The sequence below is a fragment of the Protopterus annectens genome, chromosome 1.part1, assembly GCF_019279795.1.
Source record: "Protopterus annectens isolate FY-2018-M chromosome 1.part1, PAN1.0, whole genome shotgun sequence".
Lineage (NCBI taxonomy): Eukaryota > Metazoa > Chordata > Ceratodontiformes > Protopteridae > Protopterus > Protopterus annectens.
In genome coordinates, this window is record NC_056726.1 from 575952723 (window position 1) to 575968919 (window position 16197).

Genomic DNA, 16197 nt, shown 5'->3' on the forward strand with positions numbered 1-16197 from the left:
GCCCACTTGGAAGAGATGATGGTTGTCAGGCAACTGGGGAGAGAAATTACACAAAAAGGAGTTGCAAAAATCCTTTATAATAAATCTAATGAAGCGGTAGGGATTGGAAAATGCATTTCTTAGGGGAATACAGAAAAAACACTCTTTAAATACATTTCAGATGTAAAAAAAACATATATTTTAAGGTGGGGATCCTACAGCTGAAGTTTGTTAGCTCTAAAAAAATGTACAATTTATAAAGCTTAAAGCTTTTACTATCCTTCCATTAAGACTTAGTTACTGCTGTACTTAACAATACAAAGTAATTTTAATAAAGATGCCATTGTTTCAGTCTTTTTTTTCTGCCTTAAAAATGTTAACGTTAATTTAATAACCCTCTGAACTTGCATTCACTTGATAGGGGTGTCCTGTGAACAATGCCTGGCTAAGAGCATTGTTCTTTGCTTTAGACTTAATATGTCTTTCCCATACATAAGTTTAGTTTCCAGAAATTTGTGTATAGTATTATTACTAACTGACAAATCCATGAGCCTGCATTTATTTTTTTATTCATTTTCTTACAAGTAATATGCACAAGACACAGTTTCCTCATTTCAAGGCCAGCATGGCAGCAATACCTTGTGAAGTGACTTCATCACACATGTGCATGCGCGCGGACGGACACACACACACACACACACACACACACACACACACACACACACACACACACACACACACACAGAAACTATATATATATATATATATATATATATATAGAGAGAGAGAGAGAGAGAGAGAGAGAAGATAGTGATTCCTTTTTCTACACAGCCACGATCTTGGAGATGAAAATTCATATGATGCAGGATGTACCACCATAGTAAGAGATGAGTGGGGTTACAGAAATGCTTGGACTTATAGGTTCACAGGAGGTTGCTAAGCTAGCATTTGTAGAGCCTAGAGCCTTTACAAGCCTAGCCATGTTAATCCCAAGAATCCCCACTTGCTCTTTTTGGGTAGTTCATAATATGTTGATGAACAGAGCAGGTCTGTGATCAACATTGGCTGCCACTATCCATGATGGACATGGGTGCCACCCTAGGGGCAAATTTGCAGTCCCCCATCCACTTATCTAGGTTGCATTTGAATAGGGTCAGTAAGGAGCTCTGTTTTACATGATTAGAACATCTATTCCAGAGAAGTGGCAGTCTCTGAGAGACATATCTGTCTCTCCAGCATGTTCTGCTAATGTCACAAGCTAGGCTGAGCTCCCTAAAGCCAGTGACTCTTGTGCCATTTGACTTGCAGATATGCAGCATTTCCATTAGAGCTGTGTTGGAGATTGCCCTATAGACCAGGCACAAGTCACCTCTCAGCAGCCTGTAAGATACAGAGTGAAGTGACAGGGCTTTCAGCCTGCCATGTAGGTCATGGTTTAGAGTCCCTGTATTTTCTTAGTAAGAAACCACTGAGGTCTCATTAGTTGCTGCAGGTACCTGATGAGGTACATGCAAAAGGGTGCATTATACTCTATTAGTGGTCTGATGAGGGTCAGGTGCAGTAGAGTTATAACATCCCTTTACCCGGATGCTATGCCCTTGCTTATGAGATGTGTTACATAGAAGGCTTTCCTTACCACTGTGGAAACTTAGTGGTCAAACTTCAGACTGCTATCAACCTGTATTCCCAGGTCTCACACCACTGGGTTGGAACTCAGGACGGGATGCTGTCAATATTGTAATTTGTAAGGAATTCTGTCTTGCCATAGAGAATAATAATGCTTTTTTTTGCATTCAGCTTTAGACCATGGCTTTGACACCAATCATTTGTGTGTGTTAGCCCTTCTTGTAATATGTTGACATTGTTGGGTTCTCAGTGATTGTTCCCAGTTTGTAATCATCAGCAAACTTGGTGAGCCAAAGCCCATCTACTTTGGCCTGAACTTCTGAGAAATAGAAGCTAAATAGTAAGGGGCCAACCACAGACCCCTGTGGTACTGACGTCTACTGGTGGAGTTGGAGTCACCAATTTTGACAGATTGTGTTCTGTTGGTGAGCCAATTGGCTACCCATCTAGTAATGTAAGGGTTAGTCCCTGTCTGGGAAAGTTGGTCAATGATGCCAGAGTGGGAATTGTGTCAAAAGCCTTAGCAAGATCGAGATAGGCAGTGTGCACTGTCTTACCTTCATCCATGGCTTTGGTGCCATTCTCAAAGAAGTCCACAAGGTTAAATAAACATGATCTACCATTAAACTGGATTGGGTCTAGCATTTGGAGGTTTCCTGTGTCCTTGTTAATAAGGTCCATGATAATTCTTCCCATAGCATTGCAGATGAGGCTGGTTAGACTTATTGGCCTGTAATTCCCAGTGTAAGTTGATGACCACTCTTTGTGCAGGGGGATTACTGTTGCTATTCTACATTGTGCAGGAACATAGCCAATTCTTAATCTATGATTAAAGAGAATGCCAAGTGGGTCTGCTAGGTCTTGTTTTAGATTGTTTAGTAAACAACCTGGGATGTTATCTGGTCCCATTGAGGCCATGTTTTTGGCTTTGGAGAGTGCAGAGATGACTTGTTCTCTGGAGATACTAGGCAGAGAGCTGGTGTCAGGTATGCCTTGGGATATGGTAGGTGGAGATAAGGGCCTGAAGTTTGCACTGAATCTGTCAGCGAGCATGTTGGTGATATCTTCCGGTGTATTATGAGTGATCCCATCTACAACTAGTTTAGCGGGTCTATATTACAACGTCGAACTCACAGGAGTCCGAATGATGTAATATCGTACCCAAATGTTCAAAATACGAAAATAGCGAAGCCACGGCACACCAATTTTTTTCACAGGGAAAAAAATTGGTGGGTCATTTTTGGGCTTTGCTATTTCCTCCACTGTAGTGCAAACTCGAAGTTGGCATATTTAAGTAGGGGGGAGTGGGGGGCAAAGCCCCCCACATTAGTTTAAGTTTAAAGTGTAAGTGTTTTTTTTTTTTTGTACCGGAACAGCTCTTCTGTGTTTTTGGACTTTTTGGGTTTCAAACGTCATTGTTCGATATTACACCATTCGAACTCCTGTGAGTTTGACGATGTAATATAGACCCCCAGTTCAGCACATAGCTGGGTAGTCCCTTTTAAACTTCAGATGTAGTTAAAGAATGCCTTATGATTATCCTTGGCTAGAGATGCGATTTTAGTTTCATAATTTGCTTTGGAAGACTTTACAACATTTCTGATTTTTATGTGTAGGTTTAAGAGGGAACTCTTCCTCTGCAGAGTGCTATCCCCATTGCTTTTGGACAACAGTTTCTTCATCTTGCTGTATAATCTGTTTATACTTGAAGTTTTTATGGGAAGACCTGGTTTTGATCCGGTCAGGTACAGCAGAGTTTATGCAGTTGCTTAAGTGTCTCTACAGTGCATTTGCATACATTTCTGCACAGTGATCATTGATGTCTGTGACTGCAGGAGGTGTGAAGCTTTTTATACCATTATTTAGTAGGCTGTAATTAGCTTTGGTTTTTTATAGTTTTTGTTTCTGTGAGGGTGTCATTTACAGTAGTTACTTCAAATGAGACTAACTTGTGGTCTGACCTAACTAGGTAGGGCATCACGCATGGGGAAGTACAGTGACCCCCCACCCCATTTTGGAGATTGCTTTGTCCAGAACATTAGTACTGGGGGTACAGACCATCTGTTTCAGAGCATTTGTGTTAACAAAGTCCAGGAACCTCTGGGCAAGTGTATTTTTGCTTGTGTATGTCTCCCAATCTATGGAAGGATAGTTGAAATCTCCCATGATTAAAGTGTTGGCTGTATGGTGAGGGATTCCACTTAAGGTAGGTGGTGTGTTTATTCTGGTTCATGATGGGAGATCTATAGCTAGCAATGATTTGGTATGGTACTTTCTCAATAGTTAATTGGACATGGAGTAGTTTGAGAGAGTCATGCTGTTTGATCAGTCTTGAAGTGTATTTGGCTTTAATGAAGATGGATACACCTCCACCTTTGTTCCTTTATGCTCATTTTGAGGTCTGAATGTCTGGAAGGCATTGTAGCCTTGCAGGGCCTGGGTGTTCTCAGTGGACTTGAACCATGTCTCAGTAACTCCAGACCTCACATCCTCTAAGGTGAGGAATGCTTCCAAGGAGTGCAGTTTCATGCTTAAACTCCTAACATTAAGTAGCATGACCCAAAGTTTGACTCCATTAGATTTTATTACATTGGACAATTTGCTGTTTTGACATTGCCTAAAAAGGCAGGTGCAAACTGTCTCTAACAAAGCAGCAAGGTCTGTCTACTATATCCTCCCAGGCTGATGGTATACTGGATCCCTGTGGAGTGACACCAGAAGCTGAGCCAATTGTTGAAGCCAATCATTTTTTGTTTATATTGTGGCATCATCCTGGCTGAGAGTTGGAAAATGCTTAGGGCTAGGGACATACTTGTCTGAGACACATAATCAGAGAGTTCCATCACGTCTATCTTTCATATAGTCCAGAGAGGTACATGTCAAGTCATTTACTCCAACATGGACTACGACAGGTCATAATGGTACTTGTTGAGTGACTTGAGTGCATGCATGATTTTCCAGGTCATGGCACCTGATAGGCAGCTGACTGTGACCTTCTCCTTATCCAGTCTGGTGAGGAAAACATCTGTGTATCTCATAATAGAGTCACCTATGGCCAAGACATTTGATGTGTTTTGCCTTAGGGGCTTATTTGTTGAGACATGGGTCTGTGTATTGATATGTGTACTGGTTTCTTTTCTGCTTAGTGATGAGTGTGGGTGATGTGTATTTGGGAGGTTTCTGTTCTTTTGGTAGGCTTTTAGTAAGTACCTCTTTTTCTGTGGTCCAAAAGCTACCTATCCAATAGGTTTCAGTCAGTAAAATGCCACAATCTCTCCTTACCTCCCAGTCACCACCAGTGTACCATAAGGCTCCATTACTGGCCCCCTCCTCTTTAACATTTTCACCAACACCCTCTATACAGCCACACAACAGGCCACCCTAATAAAATACATAGATGATTCCACTCTCATTTGCACATCTGACAACATTGCGCCCCTCCAAAAACGTACTCATGCTTTAACAGCCATTGAAACTTGGAGTTGTAACTCACAACTCCTGCTCAACCCAAAAAAGACCAAAGTACTACTTTTTTCCCAAATCCTTCTCTTGTGAAAAAAAAAACAGAATTTAAAGTCCTGTCTCGTTAAAATTCAACCACTAAAGTCTCTTCTAATAGCAAATTATTAGGGATGATAGTGGATCCATCCATCACCAACCCCTTTTCCCATTTTGAACATAGGGTTGGGGTGTCACTTCAGCAGTGATAATCATCTGAAGCCAAGCTTTACACTGCCAGGTAGCAAGCCCTGCCCCTGAGAGATGATAGTGGATGATAATCTTAAATTCAACCTGCATATATACAATTGCATACAAAAACTCATCATAAACAAGGGATGCTTTACAGAGCCAAAAACTTTCTCACCAACACAACCAAACCTACACTTACCACTACTTATCTCCTTCCCACACTTCTTGATGGAAATCCCATCCTCACTAATCACTTGGCTTCACAAAAATTAAAACTTGAGCAATGCTGTAACAAAGTTGCTAAATTCAAATACTCTTTTCAGAACCCACCACTGTATAACACTAAAAGTTTAAATTGGTTAGAACTGCCTAATGAACTAACTTATACACAGCTTCTTACCACCTATAAAATTATCCAGCATCCATCTGCCTGTACAGCACTAAAAAAATTCTGCACAACTATGTTCCTATTTGGTCACGGCAAGCCAGTGACCGAAAACTCTTGTCTGTCTACAAACCTGTCAAAGCTGCTGGGCATTATCTGTACTTGTATAAGGTTGCTAAGGCCTAGACCTCCTTACCTGTATCCATCAGGTCAATACCCTCCTTCCCATCTTTCAAAACCACTCTGAAAGACTTCCTAGATAAAATCTGTCTCTGTTCTTATTCAATACCAGGATAATCTATATCCCTAAATGTGAACAAGTACCTTTTCGTTCTTTATACCTCCTTATTCTCCCTTTTCACTTACTTCCTTACTTTTATCAAATTTGCTTCCCTGACTTTCTCTCTAAATATACCACAAGCCTGTTTTCCCCTTACTTCATATTGCAATTCCTGTTTGTATTAGACTAATTTACCTGTAATTTCTCTACAACTGTCTAAAATGTCTCTAAATATTAAATGATTGTCATATAACTAGTACTGATTCTTTACCAATGTTTTTATATTATGTCTAATTTGTTACAATTATTTAAACTGTATATGTTTTTTGTTTTATTTTTGAAGATTGCAAAATTATTCTTAAAATGTGTTGTAATAACGTGGAGCTTTTATCCCCAGGCCTCAGCTGAAAATGGGTTTCTACCCAGTCAGACTTCCACAGGAATCAAATGTCAATAAATATATAAATATAACAATAATGCAAGCAAAGTAAATACGCATTGCATTATCCCAGTGTAAAATATTCCTTTTCAAAATTGCTATTCTTATGCATATTACATGTGGATACTGTTGGCTATGCCACCCCTTTAATTATTCCAAAAAATTTTGAGCAGTGTAAGACATTTTGGGATCCCGCTCATAATACATTTATCCAAATGCTGTATGTGATGTAAATATTGCAAAATGCGCCATCTCTATCTATCTATTTGGCTTTAATTATTGCTAATGCCATTAAGTACATAATATGATGCCAATAATGTTGTTTCTTTAAGAACTGTCAGGTAATGCTGTGTATAAGCTACAGGGCAAATTGCTTCATGCTAGAATAATGTGTCATTATGAGACCAAATATTTGATATAGTCCTCATAAAAGGAGGGTTTTTCTAAACTAAGGCAGATTGGATAAAGTCTAAAGGTGGAAGCAACTTGTTCTGTGTATCAAAATATTTGAGTTTGTGTAAAGACTGTCACTGTGCCTCAATCAGACGTAGGTCCTAATGCCTGAAAAGGGATTCTCGTGAACAACAGAAGGATGTTTCCAAATCATTCCAACTGAAAGTACTATAAAATATATATAATTTTGGGCCTGGATAGGGATGCTCTGGGTGAGAAACAGGCTTTTTCAGAGCATGCAGCATCTTTGTCTTAGCTGGACCAGAAATTTGCTGTATGTTTGGACTTTTTGTACTCAGATTATAGACAAAACTGTTCATTGACATATTTTTGTTCATTAGACTATATATGTTTGAAATTTGCTTTGCAACCTTGTATGGCATAACTTATGATCTGAATAAAAGCTATATTTTCAATGTTGTATGTCTAATATCTTCAAAATGCTACATTTTGTATTAGCCGTCAACAGTAACAGTGGCATTCTTTGTCATTTAGCTCAGTCCTTAACACCTGCTGAAACAGAGTGCTTTGCTAGTTTTGCTAGTAACCTACAATGGAAAGACATGTGAAAAGGAATTGGTTGTTTGCCACTGCATGTAAATCTGACTGGTTTTAAGTGAAGTGCAGTTAAAGCACTAATACCACTGAAAAGAAACTTTAAGTTTCTTTGTTCTATTTTTTCCAAGTGTAATTAGTGCACCAGTGATGCATTCAAAGTTGTTAGTGAATGAACTACAGTAATCATGCAGTGGGTTTAAGGAGTCTGCATCTGTTAAATGGAAATGCAGTTATCAAATGCAGACTGCTTTTTACTATGGCATATGCAGAACTGAAGAAAACCAAGGAAAATTAATTGAAATTAATTGGAATGGGGGTGAAGCCAATATTTATAACTGGTGGCAACACTAGATAGTTGCTCAGTAGGTTTTATTTATTTATTGGCAGAGATTTTTTTTCAAAAATAGACCAACAGTTCACATTTTGATGGATTATAATTGAATCGCAGCCAGGATTTACTATTCTGAAAAAAAGTTTAGAGTTATTACTTCCTGAAAAATTACCTACAAGTTCTTCAAAACTTACCCCAGATTATTCTCCCTTTAAAAAAGTTTCAACGGATACTTTCAGGAATTCAGGAATTGTCTTTGAAAACGGACAAACTGGACACTGAAATGGATTTTATTTAACAAATTGATAGTAAGAAGACTGACCTATTGTGATTCATTATACAACAACAAAACACTTGGACTGAAAATACTGAACAATGCCTAAATGGCATGGATGGAATTTATAGTGTCATTTTTTAATATTTCCAGTTAACACCCATAGCTCTACATAGAGTCCAGACCTTTCTTTTGTCTGACTTTTTAACTGACTTACCAGCTTATAATAGGCAAAATTAGGGCAATGATATATTAATAAAATGACACTAACATTTTTAATCTAGGATGTCCCACAGTAGAAAAGCATTGCTTATCTTGTGTTTTTTAAGCTGATTTTTCAGAAAATGCTCTGAAATGCAAGTATATGTACAGGCAGTAAAAAAATGCAACATTCCACACCACATATGTGTGGATGAGTTAAAAAACAACATACTTGCCTTCAAGAAAAGGTAGCCGACCTGGGAATTCTAAAAATGGTAATTATCCTAGAATTTATGATGTGTCAAATGATATGGAGAAAGATAATATAATTAACATTTCACTCTCCAAGACAGGCTATCATAAGAGACTGAGCGAGTATAGGTGATTAACTAAGAATCCTATAAACACTAAAATGTCCTCATGAATCAGTTGTTGCAAAATGTTTACACTTAGACACACAACTTATATTCAAGTCTACTTAGTCAAGGCATCAAAAGATGTCTCAAATATCATAAGATTTAACAATCAAAATAATAAACCCATCAACATCAGCATAAAGTGTAATATCCAAAATGCTCTTAAAGATAAACACATGTGGTGATGTCCGATAATCATTAAATACTTTTTTATACTTTTATTCAAGGAAAATCTTCAGTATACAACCCACAAATAAAAAAACACTCTTTGTACTTAATTAAAACATCAAATGATAAAATATGACTAATCAATCACAAATATCATGTAATAAAAACTCTCACTTAAGATTTACATTTATTTTTATATTTAGATGGCATAAATTCAAAACACTTTTAATGGTTATCACATTATTCAAACCTGCTACAACACTTGAAAACAAATTACATTACCAAAATAATTCCCAAGCCTTAAAATAATTATCAAAACAAAATCACTACACAACAGTCAAGAACCATATTTTCCAATATATGAACCACACATTTCTTAACTCTGACATCTCGTGTTATGTTTAGCTAAATCATTATACAAATCTTACTGTCTAATAACACAGATATTGTAAAGGGTCCTTTTTGACAATTTTCTGCTTGACTTCTCCACATGGTAACAATAGCAAGACACACATGTCACAAGATAAATTATTCTATTAGCACTGCATGTATACTGTTCTTAACTCTCAAAAGTTTTCATTATTGCTAACTGAAAAGAAACAGCGGTGCTGTTAATAAGCATGCATTAAGAAGATGCTTCACAGGTGAAGGCACCCTTCTTTCTTTTGATATTTATCACCCCTTTCTTTGCTTCCAAATATTTTAGAAAAAAAAATAATAGCATTGTTTCTTGTATTTACAATACAAGGGTTTCCTTCACTAATTTTAATCATCATTTGGTTACCCAGGATCACTTTATAATTTGCTAACTATATTATTCATAATTTTGAACTCTAGAGTGTAGGTCAGACTGGAAGCCTGATTATTCCAGTGATCCAAGCTCCTATTGGGTTTCACGTCAGCCTGCTTTAATATAGGCTGGAACTTATTATTCCTGTTTTTTCTCAATTTCCTTTCTGGTATATACTATTTTCAATAATATCTCTCCAAATGTATCACATTCCTTACAATTATCTTCTTGGTTCATGGTTAGTCTTGCCACTTTCACAAATTGGCCCTTAACTATGTTTATTTAAAACAAAAAAACTTTGATGTGTACTTTTATAATGTTAATGCATATCATTAAAAGTGTCCCTCCTATAAACTCTAGATCCAAGGGACTTAAATAATTTCTTCCAAGAAACTTTCACATCCAATACTCTAATTCTCCTTCTCTCTTGTTTATCAGCCTAATGGTATAGATATAAATAACAAAAATAAAGCTATCAGGTCAAGAAAGAGCCAGTACTGTGTGCTGATGGCTGTGGTAACAGATGTAGGAATGCATGTAAATGGGGATGTTATGTGAAGTTTTGCAAAAGGGCAGAGTACCCTCTGCATGTACTGGATGAGTGACTGGTTATGATTATTAGGATCTTCCAAACTGCTCCAAAAATACTTCCACAAATGCCCTCAGTTGATAAAACAATACAGTTTCAAACAAAAAAAAAGATAACTGATGAGATACTAGAAAAACTTAGAAGTTTTTTTTTAAATAACAGCATTCACAATTAATGATAATACACTTATTATAATATGCTATTTGAAAGTTCTTAGTGTATAATGAGTGGATGGGAAATAGAAAATTTACCCCGAGGGCCACTCCAGTGGCTCTACTCGACAGAGGCACTAGAAACTAAGGTCGGGTGGCATGATGCCAGGTTAATCTAATGGGCTAGGCTTGTAAAGGCTCCAGGGCCATTAACCTAGTACACACCTGTGCCATTATCACAGTATGATGTTTTTTTCTTGTTTTGTTTTGTGTTTTTGATGAAAGTTTACTATGAACTGTGAAAGCTGTTATATTAAAAACTGGTTACTGTTCCTGGAATCTCTATTTTTTTTTGTTTGTTTTCTGGGGGGTAATATTAGGATTTTGTTAAAGTTCTAACAGGCAAGACCAATGGAAGCAACAATGAAGACTGAGTTGAATGACAAGTGCTTGGTAAAGGAATTATTTCATCAATGGATTGTGATCATAACCATGTTACTGTACGTTCCAGACATGGATGCCTAGAGGTTCACATCAAGAGTAAAGCTCAAAAGTTGAATCTTGGTTTCCATGTCGAGAGTGCATAATGGAGTGTTGCAACTAGAGATCCAATAATAATTCTTTGTAGTATATGGAGCTTCATCTCCATGATGTAACATGGCTTATATAAGGAAGGAAAGTATTTTAGTTTGATCTAAAGTTAATCATACAGACAGCGTCAAATGTATATATTGTCAATACTCTGAAATATTGGTAAACAGAAAAATGAAAGTCAAGTTTAATCCACATGAGGTAAGGCAGCACCATAATTAAAGTCATATTGAAAGTAATTCGCTTGCACAAACATGCACCATACCCAAAATCTGGCTTATGGTGACAATAAAGAAATAAATAATTATTGTGGTCAAAAATAATTGCATAGATAAATCCATAAATACAGGACATAAAATAAATATTAAATAAATACATTGCAATCATTACATTGAAAAGGTTGGGATTGCAAAGTCCTAAAAATATATACACTTTTGCTAGCCAGTGTCAAACCACTTATATGCCTTCTTTAGGCAGTGCTCAGTACCTCTGTGCTACAGAGCAACTAACTGCTGTACTCCTGTTGTAATTTTTATTTCACCTTTACCACTAATCATTCTGTGTGGTGCTCTTCTATACATGAAACATGACATTTGCTTTTCTGTTTGTCAATATTTCAGAGTGCTGGCAATATATACATTTGAGGCTTACTGTATGATTAACTTTAGATCAAAGTAATGTGCTTCTGTCTAAAGTTAGGAAGCCAAAAAAGCCAAGGACAAATTCTTGCTACAGACAGCAGGCAGGAAGAAATCTGTTTTTAACTCTGCTGCTATCTTTGGTTGAGCAGTATTTGCAGGTTTTATTGCCAAATGTAATATCCGATCTTAAGAACTTAATCAGGTATGCTTAGCAATTGTTAAGATTGGGTCTTGTGCTACAGAAGCACTTAAATGGTTTATCTTTTTATGATATTGGCACGTAATCACCATGCTCCATGCACTACATTTAAAATAACATATTTATAATAGTGATCCGAGCTGAAATTTATTTAGAAAGCAAGTTAATATAATGGAATTTTTAAGTAACAGAACTTTTTCTGTTTTTTCAAAAGTGGGAAACCTGTTCCTTTGCAAATAAGTTTTAAAGCTGCTTATTCAGGTATTAACTCCACCCATACATAGCTGATCACTACCTAGAAGTTATAATAATTCTTGTATAACACCTTTATTGAATTATTATTTGTGACATAGGCAAACTTATATTTATATAAAAGAAAACAAACCATATTTACTTGTTCATAGTTACAAACATTACACATCACATACATTCTTTTATACAGTATAATCAATCCAACATTATATCAATTTGCCAATTCCTGCTTTCCCTTAAACTTCATTCCTCCTCCATTTTTTCTGTATGTATTGTTCCTACAATTTTCTTTTTTCTATGTAATTTGCTCCTATCCTTTTCTAAAAATCCCACTTCCAGTTCTTTTATCTCTGTTATAATATTCATTACTTCAAATATGGTTTGACTTTGATTTCCATGTTTTAGCAACTGTTTTTGACAGCCACCAGAATTAAACTTAATGAGGCCTTACTATGTCTAGGCAGTTCAGATCCTGTATTCCACCTCAAAAAATTTCCTTAGTTACATTCATTTATTACCCAATATTTCTGACAGATTAATGTGTAGGGAATTTTTAAAGTCTTCCAACTCATTATACACCCAAAACATGTGTTTACATTTACGGTGCTCTTCTGTGTCACAGCTCCATTTTCCATCAACCTGAGGAAAAATGCTTTGGAGTTTGCTTCAGGCATAAAATACATATGCAAACACATTCAAGCAAATAAGTATTTTGAATTTGTTGCATGTTTGGGAGCCATATATATGTCCTCACATTGTTTCTTTGTGAATTGTTTATCCAATCTCTCTCCCCAATCTTTTCTGATTTCCTGTGATTGATTCCTATAGCTATCATGCAGTATTTCACATGCCCTACTAATTATCCATTTTTTTAATGGCAGCTTCTATTATAGATTCAACTAAAAACTCTATCAATGTAGGTCTTTCTCTTGGGATTCCTGTATCTAACTATCTCTTTCTTAACTTATATATAACTTTCTCTATTTATTCCGAATACCTTGGTTCCTTTTTTCAGTTTCCTGCAGTAAAATCTAGCCCCCTCTTTTATATTCTGTCTACACCTAATTGCAGCCATCCCTATTAGCAGAATCCCCTTTCTCCATTACTGTGTTAGCTTAGTTTTTAGAGTAATTTCTGCCTTTTCATGAATATAATATTTTGTATGACTGCTGTTAGTCTCCATAAAGATCTGCATGTAAAATCCCACTCTCTCCTTATTTCTTAAATTTGAAGTTATAATAATGTTGGGGTCTAATTTATTTTTAAGAGCTGCTTGATGAAAACAATTCTGTTTCTTTAAATAATTATTGCATAGAATTATTCAACTGTTTGGTCACTATTAGACATCAGTAAGTAAATATATCTAAATTATAACAAAAACAAACTGATTTATGTTTGTAAATAAACATCTTTAGGTTTGAAATGTACATTTTTCACATTGTATATGGGACATTAGGCTAAATAAGTGGGTATATCAGGAAGCATATACTACTGGAGTTGGCAAAATACTGGCAGCTATCTAAATGGTTATACATTGCTAAGTTAATTAATTCTAATTTTCATAAAAATGTGTATCAGCCTTGATGAGTACAGATATATCTAAGTGTGAAATAGTCCACTTTTATAATGAGTAGTTAGTTTAAGATGATAATGTGAATATTTAAATATGTTCTAATGAGCATTTTTTTCTATTTCAGTAATAATAATAAGAATGTATAGCTGAGACTTGGGGAGTTAATAGGGAGGATTAGAGAAAAGACTAAGGTAAATCATATATATATTAGTTACCTTAAATGCTGTGTTATGACAATGAATACATATTATATTAAAGGAAGTGCGTGGAAAGTGAATGCTTAGGAAAGAAGAGAAGTTTAAAATAATATTGTTGGGAAATATTAGAATTAGGGTGTCAGAGAGAAGAATGCTTTTATTTTTTACATTCTAGAAATGCTATTTATATAACTATTTTTATTTTAAACAAACATGCATAGCTAGATATAAAGTAGACCCATTATAAAAACTAAAGATAGATGTGTATACACGACGATACACTGACATCCCTGAAAATCTAAGAATCAAAAATATGTGTTTCATACATAGGTCAAATGTCAGATGAAATAAATAAGTAGCAAACATTTTGTGTCATGCTTATGCAATAGTATTAACAGTTTACAATGAGAAAGAATAATTACTGCAGTCACAAGTAAAATAACATAGAAAGGTAATTAAGCCCAATGAATGTCCTGATTCCATCAGAAATAATATATCATTTATAATCTTAAAAGCAGAACATACATAGGAAGCTTTGAAACAGCAAAATTTAAATTTGAATTTAATATGTTAAATGAATATCTATGGTAACACGAATATAATGTATAGGAGATGGTGAACGTTTACCAAAAGATGAGTGTGCATGGATATCAAATTAAAATTTTGTACCATGGAAGCAGTTGCTCATTAAATAAAGAAATTAAATCATGCTATATGAAGAGTTCTTCCTCTCTCAGATTTACATTTCTTATTAAATGTTATATTCCATAATGCAGTTTTTATTTTAATTTCCTTAATATAAGTTAGTGCTTTGGGATGTACATTTATTTAGCAATAATTCTGCTAATTTAGATGCTAAAAAGGATATAGGTGATATAATGCAAGATCCATAAGCAGTAGCAACAAACTGAGTCTGCCAAAAGTGGAAAGTTGGTTTAGAAGGGGTAGAAGGGGTTGTCTGAATATGTTGTCTAATCAGGATAAGAACCACTAGGTTTCCATGCTAGGTTTAGTTTCTAAGGTATTTCACATGTTTTTCTATTAAGAGTGCCTTCAAATGTAAACATGTGCTTACTTAATTTTAATAACATTTTTAATAAATTATTACAACCATCAAATAAAAACATTACATAAATCATGAAGTAGATACATTCTTTGATGAGAACTTTAAAATATAGAAGCCCTTTCTAAACTTTATTTCAATAAGTGTCAATGGCTCCAGCAAAGGCAATAAAAGAGGTAGCATGAATAAATATTTGAAATTAAGTTAATCCCAGATACTCTTGCAAGAATCACACCTTTTAGAAGAATGTGTGCATAGCCTTAATTCTAATGAATATTCAGTAAAGTTACATTCTTCTCACAAACTGAAAAGAAGAGGAACAGCTATTTTCTAGAGGAAATCCACAACTATCATTTATGTGAGGTATATGCAATAATTAATATTTTCAGGTTTATCAGAATAAAGATTTCATACAGCGGTTCAATAACATTTTGAAATAAATGTTACAAAAAGTAATTGAAACATGTGGTAAGAAATGGGATCAGTTGTTAAACTATTTGTTGTTTTCGGTAAGACAGTTGTAATAAGTATCACTGAGGTTTACATCATTCAAACTCGTATTATGATAAACATCTAAGAGGTATATCAGATATTGTTAAGGAAAACTAGGAATACGAGAAAACACCATCACAAAGTGTTATAAGGAACCACTTTAATTTAGAAGAAAGATTTACACTGATGCCCATAGTAAACCAAAACATGTTAAAAGCTGAAATTGGAAATAGGAAAAAGATGAAATAGGAATGCTAAAAGCAAAAAATTCATATCAGGAGACAAACTCTTAGCACATGTGCCATCAGCAGAAATATGTATTGTTCAGATAAGTGGAAAGGTCTTTCCAAAATCTTGTTAAAGTGAAACCTGGTAGATTGTAAGGTGAAGCAGACTGCTAAAAGAAAACCAAAACAAGCTTAACACAATAATATACCGAAAAATGATAAGAAGCTGAAGCTCCAGTCACAAGTTGTGTAACTGCTGTAGGAAAAATGTAATCACAAAAAGAATCAATTACTGATGTTCACATAGATGAGACTTAATCGCCGCGGTTCCAGCGGCATCAGGTGAGCTCTTGCCAGCCCTTGAAAATCTGGGGCAGAGGGTGTATGTCTCACACTGGGCCATACCCATATCTGCAGCAGGTCTCCAAGCTGAACAGCCTCTGGCATGTTAGAACAATGTGGGTAAGGGAAGTCAGCAAGCCAGATCCATAACTTTGGGATAAGTATTGGCTCTAAGGGCTGGGTCTGTCTAGTTTGGGCGTGAAGCGGGACTGGGCACAAGCCATGGCTGGATGAGACATTGCCCCTTTGCTGTGCTTTCCCATCCCGGGATGGCAGGAGGATTCATGCT